Source organism: Anabrus simplex, chromosome 4 (genome assembly GCF_040414725.1).
Source record: "Anabrus simplex isolate iqAnaSimp1 chromosome 4, ASM4041472v1, whole genome shotgun sequence".
NCBI lineage: Eukaryota > Metazoa > Arthropoda > Insecta > Orthoptera > Tettigoniidae > Anabrus > Anabrus simplex.
Genome location: NC_090268.1, coordinates 101390767 through 101416334, shown reverse-complemented (window position 1 = coordinate 101416334; position 25568 = coordinate 101390767). Strand labels below are relative to the sequence as shown.

At 42.1% G+C, this 25568-nt stretch overlaps 1 protein-coding gene across 3 annotated transcripts in view; it reads left to right on the top strand.

The window, feature by feature from the left end:
* The first annotated feature begins 6520 nt into the window (after positions 1-6520).
* The window catches only part of LOC136871659 (high affinity cAMP-specific and IBMX-insensitive 3',5'-cyclic phosphodiesterase 8), a 1461726-nt gene continuing 1442678 nt past the window's right edge, over positions 6521-25568 (top strand). Inside the window, exon 1 of one of the 3 annotated variants that reach the window (XM_068227177.1) lies at positions 6521-6734. The gene's annotated coding sequence lies outside the window, so the exon portion shown is untranslated. Of the gene's footprint in view, positions 6739-25568 lie in introns of all 3 variants that reach the window. The other 2 variants (XM_068227179.1, XM_068227181.1) reach the window with 2 other exon arrangements.

The window sequence follows — 25568 nt, the reverse complement described above, 5'->3', positions numbered from 1 at the left end:
TGACAGGTAAAACCGGAGTACCCGGTGAAAAACCTGTCCCGCTTCCGCTTTGTCCAGCACAAATCTCACATGGATTGACCGGGATTTGAACCACGGAACCCAGCGGTGAGAGGCCAGCGCGCTGCCGCCTGAGCCACGGAGGCTACACAATACACTATAAATATTCAGTGATACTCCATGCTAGTGGACAAAACAAAACTGAAACCCAAAAATAAAATAAAAGGAAAAAGAAAAATCACTAGCAATGCGCCGAAACAAAAACAATACTGAATACTAAACACCCGCCTCTCTTCAATCGTTTCTTTACATACTGTCAGCAAATGAAAGTCCTTTGTTTTCTCTTCACCACATAATACACATAACGTGTTTACTTTTAACTTCGTCCTACCTTTATTCATATATAAACCTAAAAACCACCAAAATAAACGTCTTCTCACCGTCCTATTTACATTTACCACTCTGAAATTCACCATCTGATTAACCCTCAGAAACATCTTTAGGGTAGCCCTCTTCCTACATTCGGCTACCAGCTCATCTTCGGCAATAATCACGTGTTTCCAATACGTACCCCTAGTCCTACCCCATTCAATATTGTAAAATTCACCTAACCCGAGCCTATGTAAGCATTCTTCACCTTGTACACCAAGTAATACCATAATTACATTTCATTTGATACTGGTAAGCCGACTGCAGAATTAGGCCCCCTTCACCTCCACTCAATCTGCACCAGTAACCAAGCACTCTTGATATACTCTTTACACAACATCCTTACTCCTGCACTCGTGGTATACAATGGCAACCCCATAATAATCTTACAGGACTTAGTCTCTACGTGCTCTTATTTACCACACTCTTTCTTCACCTCCCAAACCTCAGAAGCATACAACATTTTACTCTTCACCACCGCATTAAACACTAGTGATGGGACATTCGATTCATTTTAGTGAATCGATTCATTTGATTCCGTTCACGTTACTGAATCGATACAGTGATCCGATTCACGGCTCATTGGTCACCGCTCCTACTGCATCTGTGTAGTATGTGCTAGTAAGACAGCAGCAACAGCATTCAGTGCTCGCAGCTGCCATCTAGTCTTCATACTATGAACTCCTTTCTTAGAAAAAATGCTAGTTACTCTAATAAATCGAAGGTTTTCGGCGACGCAGGGTGGGAAAGGTTAGGAAGGTAGCAGCCATGGCCTGAATTAAGGTACAGTCCCAGCATTTCCTGGTGTGAAAATGGGGAAACTACGGAAAAACCGTCTTAACGGCTGCCGACGGTGGGATTCGAACCCACCATCCCCCGAATGCAAGCGCATAGCCACGCGATATTAACCGCACGACAACTCGCTCAGTCTTTTCTTAAAAAGTATTTTTCTATCAGGTGAGGATTTTTTTAAATCGTCATATTTTGTATAGGCTACCCGAGATGTACAGTAGCCCGTTGGTTTTCTGATTCAACATACTGTTATTGCGTCTGTCCACATATGATTGAAGTCTACCGGGCGAGTTGGCTGTGCGTGTAGAGGCGCGCGACTGTGAGCTTGCATCCGGGAGATAGTAGGTTCGAATCCCACTATCGGCAGCCCTGAAGATGGTTTTCCGTGGTTTCCCATTTTCACACCAGGCAAATGCTGGGGCTGTACCTTAATTAAGGCCACGGCCGCTTCCTTCCAACTCCTAGGCCTTTCCTATCCCATCGTCGCCATAAGACCTATCTTTGTCGGTGCGACGTAAAGCCCCTAGCAAAAAAAATGATTGAAGTCTTGTGCAACGATGTGACATATGAACTGAGGGAATACTGAGCCGTTCTTCCCAATATAAAATAGGTACTTTTGAGTGGTCATGACTCATGAGCATGACTCATAGTCATAGGGCAGGCTAGAGTCGAGTTTAACTGTCAAATGTCAACTAAGTTATAATACTAAGATTCATTAAACTAATAAATAGTATAACCTAATAGCCTACCTACTTACTAGCTACTTCAGAATTATGTTGTGACTACCGTTTTAACACTGCAAATAAATCCATCTATTATTTAAACCTCCCTGTAAGAAGAGGACAGTGAATGCAAATGGGTATTATTTTCAAATGAGCTGAGCTCGAGAGTCCATTATAGCATACGATTCTTTCAGTCTAGCATGGCTCACTGTATGTCTCGCTGCAGCGGAAGCTCGGCTCTCCGCGTGTCCAGTGAGCCGATAAGGAGCCGTGTGTATCATGTGTCTCACTGAGCCGCGCTCGTTCACGATTCTTTCGATGTGCCATGATTCACTGTATGCCTCGCTGCAGCGGAAGCTCGGCTCTCCGCGTGTCCAGTGAGCCGATAAGGAGCCGTGTGTATCATGTGTCTCACTGAGCCGCGCTCGTTCACGATTCTTTCGATGTGCCATGATTCACTGTATGCCTCGCTGCAGCGGAAGCTCGGCTCTCCGCGTGTCCAGTGAGCCGATAAGGAGCCGTGTGTATCATGTGTCTCACTGAGCCGCGCTCGTTCACGATTCTTTCGATGTGCCATGATTCACTGTATGCCTCGCTGCAGCGGAAGCTCGGCTCTCCGCGTGTCCTGTGAGCCGATAAGGAGCCGTGTGTATCATGTGTCTCACTGAGCCGCGCTCGTTCACGATTCTTTCGATGTGCCATGATACACTGTCTCGCCGCAGCGGAAGCTCGGCTCTCCGTCAACGTCCAGTGAGTGCGCCACTCAGCACTGTCCGCTGGGAGTAAGCTGAATCGTGTGCCGTGAGCTCGCCTTTCCTGTGAATCGATTCACTCGGACACTTGAATGAATCGATACACTGCTTCGAATCATGCATTCAGTAGCCAACACTATTAAACACCATGCTTTACATATCATAGCTTACCTCCTGAAATTTATTCTCCAATATCCTAGTTAGTGAAAGTGCAGCTTGGCCTTTCCATTTGGCCCGCCTAATCTGCTCAACCCAACTACCATTTCTACATATCACAACCCCCAGATACTTCATCTTTACCACCACCTCTATGTCCGACTCGTTGGCTGAATGGTCAGCGTACTGGCCTTCGGTTCAGAGGGTCCCGGGTTCGATTCCCGGCCGGGTCGGGGATTTTAACCTTCATTGGTTAATTCCATTGGCCCCGGGGCTGGGTGTTTGTGCTGTACCCAACATCCCTGCAACTCACACACACCACACATAACACTAACCTCCACCACAATAACACACAGTTACCTATACATGGCAGATGCCGCCCACCCTCATCGGAGGGTCTGCCTTACAAGGGCTGCACTCGGCTAGAAATAACCACACGAAATTACTATTACCACATCTATCTCTTTCCCATTTATTGCCCACTTTAACTCCGGTTTCTTTTTGTCCCCTTTTCTACATACCATCACCCTAGACTTATTAATGTCGATCTTCAAAAACCATTTCTTCGCAAAACTCCAAACCTCGTTCAAGCTTTTTTTCAGGCCCCCAGATGTAAACGTCAACAATAATATATCATCCGCAAAAATCAACCCTGGAATTTCTTGTATGCCTAGTACTGGATAAGCCCACTTTTCTCTACATGACCGCCTTGTAAATCGTTAATAAACAATAAGAAAATAATTGGCGACAATTTACACCCTTGTTTCAGCCCAATTTTCGATTCAGTCAATCCACTAACCACCTCTTCCTCCACCTTAATGCTACAATAGACTCGTTTATATATGCTTCTGATCGCTCTTCTTCTCTCCCACCCCTACCCTCCCCAGTCTTTGAAACAAGGCGTCCCTTCTCACTGTATCGAACGCTTTCGGGAAGTCAATTGCAGTTATAAACACTTTAGAGCCTTCTTTTCTCACATATTTATCTATTATTGTTCTCACAATCATGAAATTATCTGTCGTCCTCCTCCCTTTTCTGAAACCACCCTAAAAAAATCGATAGAATTGAGTAATCATCTGCCCACTTCCTCAACCTATTTGCTAAAATACCCGTGTACACCTTGCTCAGGGAGTCCAGCAGAGTTATGCCTCTATTGACGTCCGAAACGGGGGAGGAGCTTACGGTCAGCTGTTTCCAATATGGCGGCGAGATAGTGACGGGAAGTAAACACGACAGTAATCGGGTGTGCGTCTGTAGGATTTATTAAGTGTTCAAAATGTCTTTGGTGTCGTATGCGCAACTGTTGAGAGTTGTCGGAGATTTCACGCGTCTATTAGTGGAAGGGGAAGAAATATTCAAGCGTAATTACTTGATGTGTAGGTAAAACGTTTGAAACAGAAGATGAAACTGGTGTTGTAGCGTTGTGTTTACAATCATCCCACATCGATTCAAAACCCCACAAAGTTAATGTTGTCTTGAACAAAGGGGGTGAAAATATGAAGTGCAACTGTACATGTAAAGCGGGTTTGTCAGAGAAATGTTACCGTTGACACGCTAATTCACTTTAACAGTTAAGCTACTGTAATTTTCCACTATTAGAAGTTATAGAGTAATTTCTTGTTGATTTGGTCCATGCCAAAGCCTTAGCCAGGTGACGGGGGAGTTACCTGTTTTGTAAACTGTAATCTTGGGGAAGAAATAAAATAATTCTACTAAGTAAATGTTGTAAAACAAAGAAATCCTAGGCTTTATACAGGCTTGTGTTGGAACAGCCCACATAATCTTAATTTTCTTCCATTTTTACCATCAGCACAAAAGTTAGAACTTAGAACCGACAATAATAAGTATAAAAATTATAACTGCATACAGAATATGCAGAGCAAAGTTTGAAAATTATAATTTAAGAGTACTATAACCTCTACAGTCAGCTGTTTGGGGTTGAAGAATACTTGGTTTGTCCAATTCTACCAAATAATTAGGTTATGGCTTCTAATTGATGATGACCGGGAGAGTTGGCCGTGCGGTTAGGAGCGTGCAGCTGTGAGCTCGCATCCGGGAGATAGTGGGTTCGAACCCCACTGTCGGCAGCCCTGAAGATGGTTTTCCGTGGTTTCCCATTTTCACACCAGATCTTAATTAAGGTTGTTACGGAGTATTGTGGATGTGCAGAGGTGAAAGAAGGTGCGGGGGTGAACAGGTCTCAAAATACGAAATTAAAGTTAAGATAAAATTTAACAAGGTTATATTTTCTTATCAAGATCAAGAAATAACAAGAATAACAGAAACACAGTTGAATATCAACAATTTAAGAATGTACAATTACCGTTTTTACAGAATTTGGGCTTCGAGCCCCGGACTCACAATTCTTGAGCAATTAGCCCAACTTTACCCAAATACAAGATTCGACAAAGGGGCAGAAAACCCCAATCATGCCCAGGAGCACTTGCTCCCAACTACACAGTAAAGCCTCCTCAAGGCACGCAGAAACAAATTTTAAGAAAGAGCAACCCGCTCTTAAGTTCAAGCCTATCAAAGGCCACACCAAACTCCACTTTCAAGCTGTCATCCAAGGACATATACACAGGGGTAAAAATACCCAACCTACTGAGGCCTATTCAGTGAAGAAACAGAAATATTACATGGCCTCCACAATACCAACTTGAGAGGAGGCGAAAGTGCACTCCTAATATACTTTACTAAAACCTACCTGGCACTAGGCCACTAATGCAAGGGCTAATCCCATACTAAAGAGGTGACTTATATAAGAAAACGATTTACATTACACTAGAAGGGAAGAAACGGTTGAGAAAATAAGTTCACCTCAACGCAATATGAGTGGGAGCTCGAGAGGGTTAAGCACTCTCTATCCCAATTTGTAGTTTAAAAGGATAGAATTGATATCAAGTGTCTTTACATTTTAGAGGAAAGTTACATGGTAAAAGGCTTCGGACCTGGCCCGAGAGTTAAACTGCTGAGCTAGCAAGAAAAGAAGTTATTAAAAGGCCATTACCTGGTGGTTGAACTGCTGCCCGAAGAAAGAGGCGCTTCCCGCCCCCTGCTACGTACTTTACACACTAATAGATGTTACTGAAGTGGCTCGGAGACCCGAAAGTCAGCAGTTTATATACCCTCGTGGAAAGTTCGAGGCGTTTCAGGAATGAGAACACCCGCCCACAATCATTTTATTGGCTAACAACGAAAACCCCTACACTAGATGAAGAAGAAACACATTATTGGTGGAAAATTAATTACAGAAATTCCTTATTGGTCGAATTCAAAACTGGCGGAAAGAAAGGGTTAATATTGCCAACTTAAACAATGACTGAAAGAAATTTAACAAAGAACAAACTTATGAACGCAAAATTTCTCCAAAACACAGTTCTTTGCTTTCTAACCTGTTACTGCATAAAAATCCAGGCCCTAATAATTATTATTTACTTCACTAGTATATGATATAAATCGTCAGCGTTAACCTGACCTACTCTCGTTTTTTAATAGCTGATGATGGGACTGATGCTGACACACCTCCGCCGCGAACTGCGTTTTTCCTACCGGGATCAAGTGGAGGTGGCAAGTGGTTTCCGCTGACGGCGACAAATTGGGTATCTGAATCGATGACAGGGCACAGGCACTCGCATACAGTACACAGGTGGACGGGCTGGCAGGTTGACTGGCAAGGTCTCGGGTTGCAGTGACTCGCGCCAAGTATCCGGTGTCATTCTTCTCACCTCGAGGTATCATAACGGGATTTATGTTAACATTTGTCTACGGACTTTCACTCCACTTCATTATAGCTCGTGTCGTGTTCATGAGTGTCGACCTGTTGATCTTCAACGTCAAATTCAGAAAGCTCTTCTAATACGCCCTCCTCATCATATGGAATGAGGTAAGTACTTCTGTTTTAGTACTGCTGCTGTGGTGTCCGCCTTTGTAGCGTTGGTACTATTAGCTGCCGTTCTCGGTGGCTTGGGTTCGATTCCCAGTACTGCCAGACCTGCAATTCACTTCCATTGGAGGTGTACATTAAAAGAGCTGCAACACATCGGAACGAGGATACGAGTTTACTTTACTGCTGCTGTGTCGAGATGCGGAACATTGGTGAGGGTTGGCGAATGGAGAAAAACAGTCAAATGGTACAGTACTAGGTTCAGTATTGTTTAATGGCTGTTTTATGCGGCTTTTTAGAACCGCTACAACAATGTTGCCGACTCCCTTCAATTTAATTTCTGCTGCCCTTCTATTAGCCCTCTTCACGTGACAAGGACTACACAGTGAGGTCTACAGGAGCCTGTTAAAAGCTCTTTAAAAATAAGGGCATGAACGGTTTTATCAGGTATAACTTCCAGAATTAGTTTCGTGAAACGTCTACCGTATGTTGTAATTGGAAATAATAAACAATTATTACAGCCTCCATGGCTCAGGCGACAGCACACCGGCCTTTCACCGCTGGTTTCCGTGGTTAAAATCCTGGTCGCTCCATGTGCTTTGTCTCGTTCTTGTACGACAAATTTGATATTTCGCCTATATTAGCCTAGTATTTTTATATCTCCCCACGTCGCCTCCCCCCCCCCCTCCCGTCGAATAGTTTTGAAAATATGCTATAGCCTATAGCACTCAGGGATAATGTATATTTCTATTAGTGAAACAATTTTTAAAAGCGGTCCAGTAGTTCCTGAGATTAGCCATTACATACAAACAAACTTTACCTCTTTATGTATTAGTACAGATTACTTGTTTGTGTCGTTGGTCTCTGCAAGAGGCCTGTGCTTCAGGCTCGTATTTGCAACTACTATGCCCTACTACCTACAATTCAAATTGTTTTTATGGCTCGTACCGTGAAGGGGTATGGCGGGCATCCTAGATGGTAACGTCGTCTCTCAAGCCAGGGAGATTTGATTTGGTAAAGGAGATGTGTGGTGAATGTGATGGAGTCGGCGGCCATGGTCTCTACTATAAACTGGCCCGGCATTCGCCTTAGTGCATAAGAATGGAAAACCACGGAAAACCATTCTCGGGACAAACGATGGTGGGGACCAACCCCTCCCCGTCTCCCGAATGCAGGGGTGTAGAACCGTGGCCACCGGTCGTCCACTCGGTTGATAGGTCGGAGTAGGCTACAGAGCTGTAGGGCCACGAGTAGACAGTAGGCCGATATCTATTCTACAGCTGCCGATGTTATTTACTAACTACTACTATTACTACTACTACTATTAATAATACTACTACTGTTATTGCTACTCAAAGTTTTCAGTTAATAATACTACTACTATTATTGCTACTCAAAGTTTTCATTTCTTCCCTGAAGGCGGAGAAGGGTCTCATAGAGTGTGACGCCTTTTTTCACGCCAGGAGATACGGTAGGGTGATTTGTGATTTGGAGAAGGGTGAGGGAAGTGGGTACCATAAGTCCAGTTTCCTCCTGCATGCGTCTTCTGCAGGATGATTTTACCCGTTTATTTGTAATAAACTTGGACATATTTGTTAACTATGTCAATTTTCAGTCACAAAACTTCCATGTTACATTTTTTTAGACCGCCCCCCTCCCCCCCCCCCCTCCTGTGTTTTCTGATAGATCTCGTCGAGACGAATCAATCTCTGCGCGACATCTACACGCTAAACCATCCTGCACGGTAACTAACTTTCGACTGCCAAATGTACACATTAAATGGGTGAACATCTTGTGAAGACGGCGTTCACATTACATCAGTTTCACATCTTGTGCATTCATCCTTCTACAGTACATTAAAATAATGACGTGTGTGTAATACTTCATGACCTACCGCCACTTTTTGCGTTCCGCGACCCAGACTTTAATGACGTCTCACGTCAAAATGTTCCTTTGGAACCTTGAAGAACCTGTCAAGCCTTCGGAGGGAGAGTCAACCAAAGTTCAAATGAGAGAGAGAGAGAGAGAGAGAGAGAGAGAGAGAGAGAGAGAGAGAGAGTCTTCAGGCATGGATAAATATAGGTCTGCCACAAATTATTTAAGAATGATAGAAATTTTGTGGATCTGTGGGACCCCAAAGTCCAGTGCGAGGGATGAAATTATGTTGCGCTATATCGAGGATTAATCTTCAAGGGCTTGTAGATGTACCTCAGTGCAGTATTGTGAATCTGTGTTGTTTGTAGTAATTATTTTGTTCATATGTAAGACATATTATGGTTGTCCGAATCGACATTGCCGTTTCTGTAGAAGATGGCTATTGTTTGTTTATTGCTGTGTCTTGTTAGTGGTCGCGCAGTTGTAGGGCGGAAGACAGCACTGTTACAGTCAGCATTCCCACACTGTGCACTTCCTTTTCAGTAGTCTAGAATGAAATCCAAGCAAGTTCTGTGTTGTTCCCAATTGTAATGTCTAAGGATTCATTATACAAGTCCTGAAATCGATGTCGATTAATATTGTGGAGCAATAATTAACTAACTTCATCGCTAACTGTCCGGCTCCATGGTTAAATGGTTAGCGTGCTGGCCTTTGGTCACAAGGGTGCCGGGTTCGATTCCCGACAGGGTCGGGCAATTTAACCATCGTTGGTTAATTTCCCTGGCACGGGGGCTGGTTGTATGTGTTGTCTTCATCATAATTTTATCCTCATCACGACGCGCAGGTCGCCTAAAGGCGTCAAATCAAAAGACCTGCACCTGGCGAGCCGAACCCGTCCTGGGATCTCCCGCCACCAAAAGCCATACGCCATTTCATTTCATTTCATTTCATTTCATTTTCATCGCTGTGGTCGTGATTCGAATCCAGGCCAATGCATGTGGGATTTTTGATGTGAAAGATCACGTGAAACTACAGCTCTCGCAGCTTTTGATCACGAGATTGCTTGTAATTTTGGTAGGGATGTGAATTCATTAGAGGAATTTGTAGGGCAATCCTCCTTCATACCCGCTGTGTGTGTGGGAGAGTCAGAATTCATCCACGGTCTCCCCACCGTGTTGTAAGAGACGATTAAAAGAGGAATCCCCCGGCGATCTCAAATTGGGTGCGTGGGATGGCGACCAAGTGTCCTCTGAGTTTGAAATTGCTTCTGCTTACTTGTCCCAGACTCCAGACTCTACGAACCGCTCTTAGTCAACTTTCTTACTCTTCTGACCCGGATGGTGTTACGTTTGCGAGGCATAGGGCGTTATTCGTTTTCACGACTTTTGTGGCTCTTTCCCCCTTTTTTATGCTAATGCCTTCATTCTTGCCCAGTTATTTTCCTCCTGAAACCACCACCACCACCAGCCGAGCCAGAAGCCGCGTGGTTTGGGTCACGTAGCTATCAGCTTGCATTCGGGAGATAGTGAGTTCGAACCCCACTGTCAGCAGTCCTGAAGAGGGTTTTCCGTGGTTTTCCATTTTCACACCAAGAAAAATTTATTTTTTGCTAGTTGCTTTACGTCGCGCCGACACAGATAGGTCTTATGGCGACGATGGGACAGGGAAGGGCTGGGAGTGGGAAGGAAGCGTCCATGGCCTTAATTAAGGTACAGCCCCAGCATTTCCTGGTGAGAAAATGGGAAACCACGGAAAACCATTTTCAGGGCTGCCGACAGTGTGGTTCGAACTTACTATCTCCCGAATACTGGATACTGGCCGCACTTAAGCGACTGCAGCTTTCGAGCTCACACCAAGAAAATGCTAGGGATGTACCTTAATTAAGGTCACGGCCGCTTCCTTCCCACTCCTAGGCCTTTGCTGTCCCATCGTCCCCATAAGACCTATCTGTGTCGGTGCGCGACGTAAATCGAATTGTAAAACAAAAAAAAAAAAAAACCACCAGTACAGTTATCCAGGTCATTGTCCTCGTCATTTTAATTAATGACTTTTTTTTAAGTTTTCCGTCACTGCATCACATTGTCAGTATTATATTTGTTCATCTTTCTGTATGATCTAGCTTACGCTGAGGCAAGTCAACTGTCGGAGAGTCTTAAATAAGATCAGTTGTAATTGGTTAGTATATTCTTACGAAAGTAAGCGCAAGTCAATAAACTTATTTGGCTTTGAAATCTGATACACAGTTTACCCTGTCAGAGGTTTTTGCTATGCATTTTTTAAGTGACTACGCGTTACTCTTCATATAGCTGTGAGCTTTCATCCGAGTGATTGTGGGTTCGAAACCCAACGTCGGCAGCTCTGAACGGGATTTTCCGTGGACTCCTTTCTTACACCAGGCAAATGGTTGGGTCTGTGCTTTTATTAAGGCCTCAGTAGTAGTTGCCAACCGATTGCGTGGGAGATTCGGTCCTGCAACACTGAGCACAAGAGTGCCTAACAATGGTACCATGCAGGTAGCTATTACAGAGCTCTAGGAGAAGGTACCCTACATTTATGACTTTTAAGATCTTTTTGGCCTTGTAAGTAATTTTGTTTCGTACTGGTGAAAGCCACGTTGCTGTTTTTTGATGGATACATGGAGCAGGCCAGAGTAAAATGTAGCTTCCACGGAAGTCCCATTCTCCTCCATGACTGTCACAATATGATGGAAGCTGTTGAGGTACAGATGGTGCTGAGTAATGACATTCAAGAATACAACGTGTGCGTCTGAGTGTTGTAAGTAGTGTTGCTTAAAAATTCAGTAGCGCTGCAATAGAAACATCTCGCCCAGTAAGAGAAGCAGCGGCGAACTATATCACCTCGGATTTTGCCTAGTGTGGCTCATTTTGGCGCGTTTTCGGTTTTTGCGGTTTTGTTGTAACAACACAACATTTAGAGGGCAGCCTAGCCGAGGCGATAAAGGCGTGCTCGGTTCTTCTGGCTTTTATGCCCCGTCAGGAAGTTGAATAATTCGGAAATGAGATTTCCGCTTTTGGAGAGGAACGTAGCCCTGATGTTCACTCAGCCTACAACAAAAATGAGAACCGGGCTGATTCCTGGGGACAAAGGCGACAGGTGACCACTCTTTTCGAGTCAGTGCCGAGGTTACGTATAATGGAAGCTTCGGCCTTCCACTCGTTCGAAAGTCTCCATGGCCTGTACGGAGATAGCTTTGCCTTGATTTGCTTATATAATCTTTGGTGGTGCTATTTCACCTCCGGGTTGATTGTGGTAGAACAAGTAATTAGGCAGTCATCATTACTGGGTTCTTTTTTTTAAAGGCGAATCTACTTTACTGGGACCGGGCGAGTTAGCCGTGCGGTTAGGAGCGCGCGGCTGTGAGCTTGCATCCCGGAGATAGTGGGCTCGAATCCCACTGTCGACAGCTCTGAAGATGGTTTTCCGTGGTTTCCCATTTTCAAACCAGGCAAATGCTGGGGCTGTACCTTAATTAAGGCCACGGCCGCTTCCTTCCAACTCCTAGACCTTTCCTATCCTATCGTCGCCATAAGACCTAGCTGTGTCGATGCGGCGTAAAGCCACTAGCAAAAAAAATTATTTATTCATTACAATCATTTACACTAAAAGTCTGGCTCTTCAGCTGAATGGTCAGTGTAGTGGCCTTTGGTTCAGAGCCCTGGGTCTGATTGTACACAATTTGGACACTGTCTTAGGTCGATAGGTAGACCGAACTGTTCTTTTTTAGATATTTAGATATTTAGATATTTATCCATTATGAAATAATTATCCAATGGTGTACATGAGAAATAAACAGATAAAACAATGATCCGCGTGAAGTATCGGCTGATATGAAGGTGTGTACAGTGTGGCTACCAACCCAAGAATTTAATGGAGGTCACAGTTTCATGGTCAGCAAAAGAAGCGAATAATCGTGTCCAAAAACGTGAGTACCTCTGAAATAGAGGGAAACACACACTGGCGTGGCTGAAATCATAATCCTATGTATTGCCCTCCATGATGATGTTGTTGATGGTGATTATGATTATGATGATGATGATGATGATGATGACGTTCGATTCGAGATGGATGTTTCACAGTGTCATGTATTTTATACATTTTCTGTAATTGGACCAGAGTTTAGATAATGATTGTTACCCTTTCAGTAAATTACTCTGAATTATAATTTTCGATGGATGAAGCTGTACCAAAAAACCGGCTTCGGTGGTGGGGTCATGTGAGGTGAATAGAGGAGGATAGGTTACCTAGGAGAATAATTGACTCTGTTATGGAGGGTAAGAGAAGTAGAGGGAGACCAAGACGACAATGGTTAGACTCAGTTTCTAACGATTTAAAGATAAGAGGTATAGAACTAAATGAGGCTACAGCACTAGTTGCAAATAGAGGATTGTGGCGACGTTTAGTAAATTCACAGAGGCTTGCAGACTGAACACTGAAAGGCGTAACAATCTTTAATGATAATGTATGTTTGTTATAATTTTCAGTTTGCTTTACGTTGCACCGAGACAGATAGGTCTTATGGCGACGATCGGACAGGAAAGGGCTATGAGTGGGAAGGAGGTAGCCGTGGCCTTAAGTACGATACAGCCCCAGCGTTTGCCTGGTGTGAAAATGGGAACCCACGCAAAACCATCTTCAGGGCTGCCGAAAGTGAGGTTCGAATCCACTATCTCCCGAATTCTGGATACTGGCCGCACTTAAGCGACTGCAGGTATCGAGCTCGGTACTCTTAAGTATTGCAGTAGGCTTTGTTCATTGGCTTGTCGAGAACACGAAGATATTTTAGTTGCTCAGAAGCATTTGCTTGTTCTAAGTTGCTCGTCGAGCAGTTTGTTAGGGAGTGGAAGAGTGCGCCAAACACTACATACACGAAATACAACGGGAGTCAAGAACGAGCTCTTGGAACAATAGGCCTTTCTTCCAGATGATGTTGTTGAGTTAAAGACTTTAATTCAGCTCACTGTATCCAAATAGACACAAGAACTCTACGAGTAATGGAAAAAGTTTATTTTGTGAAAATATTATGTTAAGAGAGGTACAGTCATTTCCTACTCCTTTCGTCGACGACCCGTTTCTAGCATAGACTATGCTCTTCCTCCTTCATTTCAGTCATGTGCCTTTCCATACTTATTGAACGACTTCTTCCCTTACTTTTGTATGGAGTCAATGGAGCACGCAGTCTCAATATTGATAACTTCTGGGGGTTTATTATTATTATTATTATTATTATTATTATTATCATTATTATTATTATTATTATTATTATTATTATTATTATTATTATTATTATTATTATTTTTGCAAGTTGCTTTACGTTGCACCATCACACATAGGTCTTACGGCGACGATGGGACAGGAAAGGGCTATGAGTGGGAAGGAAGTGGCCGTGGCCTTAATTAAGATACAGCCCCAGCATTTGCCTGGTGTGAAAATGGGAAACCACGGAAAAGCATCTCCAGGGCTGCCGAACCCTCTATCTCCCGAATACTGGATACTGCCCGCACTTAAGCGACTGCAGCTATCAAGCTCGGTACTGGTGGTTTAAATGGATCTGGTAGGTTCAACGATGTCTAAAAATTAGACGTTCAGATTTCCATTGTGCAAAAGCCTACACACCTTCTTGTTTTACAATATATACACTATTGTTGCCAACGGCCGTAGCCGTGTTGAAACACCGGATCCCGTGAGATCTCCGAAGTTAAGCAACATCGGGCGTGGTCAAGATTTGGATGGGTTGCCACGCGCTGTTGGTGGGGGTTAAGGGAATGGAGGAGTGGGAAGGAACTTGCCACCCTACCGCACGTAAACTCCGGCTCAGGAACACCTCTGCGGAGGTTCGGACCTGCCTTCGGGCAGAATACATCCTTACCTTACCTACGCTATTGTTCGTTTTCAGAGCTTAATTCCAAGTGAGATGTTTATGGCGAGGAGGGAAACATGTAACGTAAACCCTATTACTTTAGTGGCTGTGCGTACAATATTTTATTTCACACTGTGATGAATTTATTTACTGTGAATTAAATATTTATTCTATATACGAGGGCAAGTCAATAAATATCTGCAATTTTGCTCTAACTGTCTTCAGGTTGACTCTATAACGTTGTGTGCTCACCGCTGCTAGATGTCACCGTTGTCTACGTCTGTGGTAGGTTTCAACGCTTATCAAATCTGTACAGCTTGCGCTGTTGCGACGAAAAGATGGCCGCGCCACTCGCTGTTCGCACCAAGGAAGAGCAGCTTTCCGTAATCCTTTTTTTTGTGTGTGTGTGTGTGTTCTGAGGATGTACCGGGAGCAGAAATTCATTGAACAGTCACTGTTATTCAGGATCATATCACGCACGTGTTCAATATTGGCATCAGTTACGGCTGATTGCAAAAAAAAAGAGAGATTACGGAACGTTGTTCTTCCTTGGTGCAAAACAGAGTGTGCCTCGGCCATCTTTGAGTCACAAGAGCGCAAGCTGTACTGATCTGATAGCGCTAAAACCTACCACAGAAGTAGACGACGGTGCTGTCTAGCGGCTGGTGAGTACACAACGCCATAGAGATAATTAGAGCAAAATTGCAGATACTAATTGACTTGCCTACGTATTTAAAACACTGGGCTGATTTTAGTTGCATCGATTTTGAGGGAATGGCTGAACCGATTGACATCGTAAAGCATTCTGAAGAAAGCTCTTGGTCTGTAGATTTGCAGAACCTTAAAATATAAAAGCATTTCTTGCCGTATATTTTTAAATTATTAAAGAAAACTGTAGCATTATGAATCAGCAAAACTGTGGTAGCGCTGAGCATACGATGAGAGAGGGGTGGTGGAAAGGGGCAAGCACATATTCGCAGTCGGACGTCACCTGTTCTAGTCTAGGTTGTGTTGCAGTTGCAGCGAGAAATTATTCGGCGCAAATGCTGCTGTCTCTTTGTAGCTCTCCCAATATTTACTAGCTTGAAACGATGCCGGAAAAATGAAAAAGTACTTTTATCCGTGTCGTAATTTTTACACTAAGGCTGTGAACTTCTTCCACTCCGGTAGTTAGGACAGTGAGTCAATCCTCCGTTTCATAATTTGCTGTCATAGAAACCCGAAGGATTGTACCTTTGCAACGAGCAAACTGCTAATGTGCCAATTTTCAAATCTGATTTGGCTGGCTTATATCAAATCAGGAGCAACTTTCAATTACATTAATGAAATCCTTGACGTTCCCTAACAAGACAACACATGTCATAAATGTATTTTTCATCGATGTTCCTGTGTGTACTGGAAAAACGTATTTACTTAATTCAAAATATTTTCAATATTCAGGGCTTCGTTTTATTTGTAGCGTGGACAGGAATAGCCATCATTTTGCTTCCCAAAGGTCGACGAGTGCACTATACATTCAGAATAGGCAGAGATCCATAATGCCTCGAGATTACTTATCTGCTTCAGATAAAACACTTCCATTTTCTTTTAAGTGGCACCAATTTCTCAGTAGCTTGGCATTTTGTATCACGATCAATAAAGCTGAAGTGGAAAGACTAGAACGTGCCATGGCATATTTTGCAATGTCACGATTGCGAACTTATGACGTCCTTAAAGTTCCAATACTTCCAAAAAGTAATTGTACAAAGAGTGTCATAAATGTATAAATCCTTCACTAAATATTTACCCCATTGATGGTCATGTTTTGACGGGTTTCCGCTAGTTATAAATAACTAAGTCGTGACACAAATCATCATGTTTGACTCATGCAATGACGTTGCTCTGTTTTATTGTGTGTGTGTGTGTGTGTGTATGTGTGTGTATGTGTGTGTGTGTGTGTGTGTGTGTGTGTGTGTGTGTGTGTGTGTGTGTGTGTGTGTGTGTTGCTTTGAGAGATATGAGAGGTATGTATAAATGGAGTTATGTAGTACTAAAACACCAAAATTAATATTATTTGAAGCAGTGAACAGTACAAAGCTCCCAGAGTTGTAAACATGGTTCTCTGGACCTGGATTAAAGAAGGTAATACGAACTTTATGGTATGCTGTGATATATGCCATATTTATTTGTTGGAAATGGATTAATCTGTACATTACTTAACGTGGCGATGGCGGAAGATTACTTGAGCGACATTCTGGTGTGGATGGGTACGGAACATTAGTGCTGTAATCAGGCGGAGAAACAGTGCAACAAGGTTAATTTTGGTGTTCGATGATTCATAATCTCTCAGACTGTCCGATTTTACATTAGTGTGAAGCGCGAGTTCAGCCAGTCACTGAAAGGAAATAGCGTATGGCTTTTAGTGCCGGGAGTGTCCGAGGAGAAGTTCGGCTCGCCAGGTGGAGGTCTTTTGATTTGACTCCCGTAGGTGACCTGCGCGTCATGATGAGGATGAAATGATGGAGACGACACATGCACCCAGCCCCCGTGTCAGCGAAATTAAACGATGATGGTTAGTGTACCGGGTGGTACACCTCCACGCCGCTAATTCAAACTTTGCGCCAGTTGAAACTCCTCTACTGGAGGAAGCCTGAACTTTATCTACAGTGTTAATTCTCAAGTTTCTCAGAAGATGTCCCTACTTGTAAATTTTGAAGTTTCTGAACTGGGTCGTTTTCGATGTATTTTTGTTTTGCCTGTAGTAAGAAGTGTGAACATTCTCTTCTAGATGACACTACTGAAGAACTACAATTGTGCACCCTAGTGCGAAGTGAAAGAACTGTGTTTTTGGAGAAATGTTGGGTTCATAAGTTTGTTCTTTGTTAAATTTCTTTCAGTCATTGTTTAAGTTGGCAATATTAACCCTTTCTTTCCGCCAGTTTTGAATTTGACCAATAAGGAATTTCTGTAATTAATTTTCCACCAATAAGGTGTTTCTTCTTCGTTTAGTGTAGTAGTTTTTGCCATTATCCAATAAAAGGCTTGTGGGCGGGTGTTCTCATTCCTGAAACGCCTCGAACTTTCCACGAGGGTATATAAACTGCTGATTTTCGGGTCTCCGCGCCACTTCAGTAACATCTATCATTGTGTAAATTATGTAGCAGGGGGCGGGAAGCGCCTCTTTCTTCGGGCAGCAGTTTAACCACCAGGTAATGGCCCTTTAATAACTTCTTTTCTTGCTAGCTCAGCAGTTTAACTCTCGGGGCAGGTCCGAAGCCTTTGACCATGTAACTTTCCTGTAAAATGTAAAGACACTTGGTATCAATTCTATCTTTTTAAACTACAATTTGGGATAGAGAGTGCTTAACCCTCTCGAGCTCCCACTCATATTGCTTTGAGGTGAACTTATTTTCACAACCGTTTCTTCCCTTCTAATGTAATGTAAATCGTTTTCTTATATAAGTCACCTCTTTAGTATGGGATTAGCCCTTGCATTAGCGGCCTAGTGCCAAGTAGGTTTTAGTAAAGTATAATAGGAGTGCTGTTTCGCCTCCTCTCAAGTTGGTATTTTGGAGGCCACGTAATTGTCCTGTTTCTTCACTGAATAGGCCTCAGTAGGTTGGGTATTTTACCCCTGTGTTATTTGTGTTTGGAGGTCAACTTGAAAGTGGAGTTTGGTGTGGCCTTTGATAGGCTTGAACTTAAGAGCGGGTCGCTCTTTCTTAAAATTTGTTTCTGCGTGCCTCGAGGAGGCTTTACTGTGTAATTGGGAGCAAGAGCTCCTGGGCATGATTGGGGTCTTCTGCCCCTTTGTAGAATCTTGTATATCGTAAGGTTGGGGTTATAGCTCAAGAATTGTGTGTCTGGCTCTTGGAGCCCAAATGCTGTAACACTGTAATTGTACTCTCTCGAATTCTTGCTAGGCTACTGAGTACCTGTTATAATTGTTATTTATTGATCTTGAAAAGAAAATATAACCTTGTTAAATTTTATCTTAATTTTAATTTCGTATTTTGAGACCTGTTCGCCCCAACACCTTCTTTCACCTCTGCACATCCACAATACTCCGTAACAGTTAGAATTCCCAACCCTGCCGGGAATTGAACCCGGGACCCCTGTGACCAAAGGCAAGCACGCTAACCATTTAGCCATGGAGCCGGACAACCAGTCACTGACAATTCATAATGAAAGAGTGCGCAAAGTAATTGCAGTACGGCAAAATGTCATTTTCCGCACTCCTTTGAGCACGGAAAGAAGGCAATTACGTCATAGTGTGAAATAAATTACATTTTCAATTGGACACTGCATGGGCGTGGCAGCTCTGTCAGCTGACATTCAGTTTCATGACAGTGACAGTGCACGTTTCCCTTTTCAGGTTTGCACTGCATAGAGTGTGTGTAGATAAACGAGGACGGGTCGAAAAGTAGCGCTTGTCAGTTTTTAAAGGTTTAATTAATAAAGAAACAAGTTAAAAGGCCTACAGTTTTCTTTGATCTATTTTTCAACATATGAACCCACTCGAGACATTTCTACCATTGTGACACCAAGTTGAATGTACCTCCTTCATACAACTCCGTTTCCGAGAACCACCTGTGTACGAAACTTTCATTGATTAATTCCTCTGGTTTGGGGACTGGGTGTTTGTGTCGTCTTCAGCATTATAATTCTTCTTAGATTGGGCCCCATCTTCACAGGCGCGCAAGTCACCTATATGGCGTCTAATAGAAAGACATACAAGAGACCTCTCCGGTGCCCACACGCCATTCTTATTATTATTGTACCGGAGATACACCTTCTCTGTGCATTTGAACTGAGCGCCTTTTAGAAGGCCATCTGTGTTATCAGTCTGAAACTATGTATTGAAAGAAGTTTGGAACTTTAATCCTCAGATGTCTCTACTGTCGACTTATGTGCCCCCTCTGGTGGTAGGAGGGACAATTAATTGTCAAAGGAATGTTGTTTTTCTTAGGTTTGTATAACTGAAGTGTTTGTAGATTGTTTTTGGTGTGATAAGGTTACTAGAACTTCTATCACTTTCTTCTTTCTTAACTTATTAGTCAATCAGAAATTTTTGTATAATATTTTGTAGCCAATCAAAATTGGAGGCGTGTACAGGCCATCGGCCTAGAGAGTTCTGGAACTCTCGGAGCTTTTGGGCCATATTGTCTTCTTCTTCGCTCCAGTCTAGAGTGCGTACAGTTAGTGGAGGGAGGGTAAAACCTTGCCCGTCGTCGGAAGGCCCATCAGCTGAAGGTAATGGCAGACATCTTTTAACAATGTGATAGTTCCAGAAAGCTAACTTGAAAGAAAGGTTTCAAAAAGTCTTTCTTAATGTAAATTTCCAAAGCTTAAGATTACCTTTTAAATGTAAATTTTCAGTCAAGTCTAAGGACTCTATTCAAATCCCTGCCGGGAAATATGTGACTTACGGAGTAAAGAGTGTTCACCCTCTTTTAATCCCCAATCAATTTGGTATTGGGATGACTATGATTTTTCAAAACTTTAAGTTTTAACTCTATTTTTGGAACTTAATATTTTTTCACCATGTAGTCACCCTCTGTAGTAAAGGCTTAGCCTCTGTAACTTCGGGCCATATGCCCATATAGAATTTTAGATGTTTTTCAAAGTGTATGTCAAAATGAGTGCAAGTGCTTCGCTTCCTAGCATTTTCTTAATGGTCGATTTCCTTAAATCTTTTTTTATTTCTGTACACGTAGGTCATTTAGTATGGGCACTTATTGCCCCTGTTTACTTTCTAATTACGAAGGCTGATGGTCAAAGACTGAGACTGATTTTTTCCTGTAGCTTTCCGTGATGTTTTCCTATCTGTCACATAATCCTTTGAAAAGAGCGGGTTTTAATGTATAATGTCCATAGGCGGCAGCACTCTCGTATTGGTAGGTTGGTAGTAATGCTCTATTGTGTAGACACTACGTGCATTTCGCATACCAGATAGTGAAGGTGACGCGAGAGGAGCAGTACAGCGGAATCAAATTCTGTTTTCGTTTAAACCATATAGCCACTGAAACTTAGGAAAATCTGAAGCAACCGTACGGTGAAGATTCTCAAGGACCTGACAAAGAATGGTCTGCAGTATGTGTTCAAGGATTGGCAGAAACGCTATAAAAAGTACATTGAAGTAGGAGGGGACTACTTTGAAAACGATCATGTAAACATTGAAATGGAGTAATAAATATCTGTGAAAGAAAATCAGTCTCAGTCTTTGTTGATTAGCCCTCGTATTTATTGACAATTGTGAATCAGACTGTCGAGCAGAAAAGACAATAAAACTGTTTTCAAAGTGATCTAATGTAAAATTTGTATCGGAAACTCGTGTTTTTGAGAGGCACAAATGTTGTAAATTTTAGAGCTCATTCTCCTAGAGTGTAATTGAGCGGAGCAAAAGTACTCTTTGCAATAGTGTAACTTTAGAGCTAGAAGCTTATTTTGTAATTGATTGTGTACCTGAAATTTGACTTACGCCTCTCCTGTCATCAGAGCTGACAAGCTCATCGTAATTCTATTTAACCGTTATTTGTTGTTGTTCATCAAAGTTTAAATTCACAAAAAAAAAAAAAAAAAAAAAAAAGGAAGGAAATAAATTAATGTTGCCATTGATGCTTTCACGGCCCGTACTTATAGACATGATACTGTGTAGGCTTTTGGGCTTATGCCGTGTCAAGAAAATAAGGTGAAATTCTTTCTCGTCAAGATTGATGACGCAGAGCACAGTTCTCTGCGAAACGTAGAGATCTGTATTGTGAGAAGAAAACTATATAGAGGTGACGTGCAAGACAATCCAGATGATTCGTCATACGGTCCAGGAATATATTGAAATACTACGGGGGGTTATTCCCGTAAGTTTCATATATACAAGAGGAATATTTTACAAACACCTGCTCTTACTGAGCGTTGTCATTTAAATATTATAACACGGTGTTTTGATGGAAGTGGCATTGCTAGTCAATAAAATGCAAGCATTATTTGAAAAAGTGCTTAATTCAAAATATTGTTACATTGAAAAGTCCAAATTAAAAGAACCCTTTGCTGGTACATGAGAGGGCATGAAGAATACATGAGAAATTAATGACTATTTTTAAGAAAAACGTCCCTAATTTTGATTTTTCATTGTAGTTGTTTAACTTGCCGGGACCCCTACGGCCTTTTACATAGCCACAGTTGTCCATAACGGACACATTGTTTGTAACCTGATGTTTCACAGAGTCGACACAAAACCGCGCCACTGCATTCCACCGGTCTCCACACACACTGCTGTCTTCCACTCCCTTCAACACCCTTTCACTTGCTTTCCATAGCAGGCGTATGCAGTTAGCTCTGAGCTTTCACATACACCAGGGTCAGCCAACTGCGTGTACGTGTGATGTCACGTAACACGTCACACACACTGCTCGGGCAGCGAAACGAAGTACTTAGTACTGTAACTGAGAAGTGAAGGCTAGAGGGGCGAGGGGAATCACAACGTCATTCGTAGGGGGAGGCCCAAGGGCTGCAGATACAATGCGGTATGTGTAGTACATATTTCTCTCTACATATTTTATTGTAACGTAACTTCAGAGTTATAAACTTTATTTCTACATATACAAACTAAACTTTTTTTCTGTCGGTGCATCTTCGGAACCGATATTGAACAAAAAATTGCTGTGTTTTACAATATCATGCACTGTAAAACGAGTGCCAATAGTAAGAAACAGTACAGTTTTACAACAAAAATAGTACAAAGAGTAATCTGTAAACTCAAAACATACGTTTTACCTCCGGATATCGATACTCAGTTGCCACTTGTAGGTTTCCTTGATTTTTGTAGTCTTTTTTCGTTGACTAGTTTTTCAATATTTGGCATTAATGTTAGAGAAACATTAAGTTTAAGAGCACACTTCAAATGGTGATCTGACAACTGGCTTCTCTGTTTTGGTTTAGTTGTTTTTAAAATAGAAAGTAGTCGTTCACAGGCATACGTAGAACCGAAATTACTCAACATTCTTGCTGCAAACCTATGCAATCGGGGAAAACTTTATTGTGAAAAATGTATATAAAAGTCACACAAATCCTTCTTATTTACAAATTCATCTCTTAGTTCTCTATCACATTGTAAATCTATTAACTCTAATTGTAGGTCTGGATTAACGTTATCTGCAACAACTGAATATGGCGTGGTTAAAAGTTGAAAATCAGTTTCCAGACACTCCAAATTGTTAAATCTAGAATCAAATTCCAAATAATGTTTTTTTTTTATGATTTTGACATACCTATCAATATCCTCAGCCATAGCACATTTAAACACCGTAAACAGTTTTTGAAAATGTGGAATAGTTCTGTTCATGAAATGACGCTCCCACAGACACAATTTTAATTTGAACGATTTCACTCTATCAAACATTTCTGTAATTATTAAACCCTTTCCCTGGAGAGAAACATTCAGAATGTTAAAATGACTTGTTAAATTTGCAAGAAATGCGAAGTCACAAATCCACCTGCGATCTTTTAGTTCGAGGACTGGCACATTTTGTTGCTCCATAAATGTAGCTATATCTTGTCGTAGTTAAAAAAAACGCATCGAGTACTTTTCCTCGACTAAGCCAGCGAACAGCACAATAATAAGGCAAATCACCAAGTTCACTGTCACTTTCTGCTAGGAATTCCTTGAATTGCCGATGACGTAAGGCCCTTGATCTTATGAGGTTAGTAATTCTAACCACTGCGGTCATTACATTGTTCAGTTCAATGCTTTTCGCACATAGATTTTCTAAATGTATGATACAGTGAATTGGAACAAGTGTGAGCTATATTGAGAGTCTTCATTTTTTGTATTATGAGCCCAACTACTCCAGAATTGCGTCCTACCATAGAAGGTGCACCATCTGTTGCTATTGAAACTAGTGTGTTCCATGGCAAGGAAGCATTTTTAACAACACATACAATGCAGTTGAAAATGTCGATGCTCTTCGTGGTATTCTTCATAGGCACTAAATCTAGTAGTTCCTCCCAAATTGTAAGATTTTCGTCAACCCCTCGTATGAAAACGGCTAGTTGGTCCTTGTCAAAAATATCTGTGCTCTCGTCAATTGCTAAGGAGTATGCCCGGAAGCTTTTGGTCAGTTCTAATAATTGTAGGTTGACATCATCAGATAGGTCTTGAATTCTTTTCGACACTGTGTGCGCGGACAAGCTGGTAGCTTCGAACTCTTCAATGATATTTGGAAAAAAATCCTCACCTGCTAGAATTAAACATTCCTTTACGAATTCACAATCACTGAACGGTTTAAGTTTCTTTGCAATTAAATATGAAATTTTATAATTCATTCGAACTGGTGACGCACTGATCGAATGCTCGACAGGGTTATTTAATGTGCCTTTTAGTTCTGTAATTACACGTACCCTCATAATCTGCAGCGTGACACAAACTGTAGTGGCGTTGTAAATTATATATTTTTACATACTGTAGCTCTTTTCTACAAACTAAACATTTAGCTGTAGCATTCCTATCATTTTCAACAAATAAATATAGATATTCCCATAAAGATAAAAAGATCGGAGGTGTAGGTAGCTTGTCGCACCGTAATGTGCCCGGTTCATCCATACATATGTACTGTACCACTACCATAACTACGTATGGCACTGCACGTGTTTACTACAAAGCGAGGCTGTCTCTTCGTCTCACTCTACGACAGAAACTCCCCACCTTCTGCGCTCATACGTCACATGGGCTCTCCGACGTCATACGGACCCTCTTACACCACACGGCAGCCAGTTGGTTGACCCTGACATAGACGATGTAATGAATTTTGAGCAATTTTTCATTCTAGGATGAACGAGTTTATAGATACCGAACAATTAGTAAGTGAAATTGAAAAGCGCCCATGCTTCAGGGACTTCAGAATACTATGCAAATAAAATGCAAAAATGCAAGGCTGGAGGAAGCTGCCAAAGCAGTGCGGAGTAATTCTCAGGAGTGATGTCTTAAGTATCTTACACACGTAAAGCCCAGGAAGGATGTTCGTAAACCATTAGTTTGCTAACTGGATTTGGACTGTCAGGCTGTAAGCCATCGAGGAAGAGGATTGTGGGAACATGAGTTATTGTAAGTGGTGGAAAACGATGGAGCAGGCTTGTGTGAAAAAGAACTTAAGATTCGAATCCTCTTTCTTTCCACCACGCGCTAGTCCTAGTGTAAATCTTTTAAGATTTCTTCGATTTTGCCTACAGTATATCTGGTGTGATCATTTAAGCCCTGAACCACCTGTTATATGGTAAGCTTTTTTTCGATAGTGTGACCGACGTATTTAGTAATTTACTGGATTTATTTTGTTATTTGTCGTCGTCATATTAACAGAGATGTCTTTGGTGATGCTAGGAGGAGAGTAAAGAGAGGAATGGGAAGATGTCAACCGCTACTTTATTAAAGACATTAAAAAGAAACTACCTAAATAAATAAAATCCACATACCGTACGGGCCGTTAGGGCCGTGGCTAGCAAGTCTTGTCCCCAGCCTAATTGCCTACAAATATTGATTGCCATGTTGTCAGTTTGGCTTTCTTAATCGAGTTTTCTCCCGAATGTCAGACGTCTTTTCAGTTTGTCTCACAAGGATGTGAGCTCCGTTCTAGCGCTCAGTTCAGGATTAAAATCCTTGAATTATATGCTAATAGAACTATGGGCCTCTTGTTAACAGATAGGCACGCTACCCCTGTATGAAAGGGATGGTATAGCTTTAGCATTTGCGTGGTGTGAAATGGAAACTAGGAAAAATTATCTTTAGGGCTGCCAAATAAAGATTTGAACCCGTCTTCTCCCGAATGCAAGCTTAAAGTTTACTGCATCACGTGGCAAACTCGCTTTGAAATTTACTGATTTACTACGGCCCTCAAGCGTACTCTCATTATCTATTCATCCAGTACTGACTAATTGGTTCTCTTGGCAGTCTTCCGGATTCTCAGAATTCGTCTTCAACAGACGTCAGTACAGCGTAGGTCGACCATCTCCCTTGTTCACATTCAGATGCGCGTTAGAAAATGTATTAATATAGACGTGTTGACCAGGCTCATTTTAGTGGAACTAGTGGATTAATAATCCTTTCGATGACG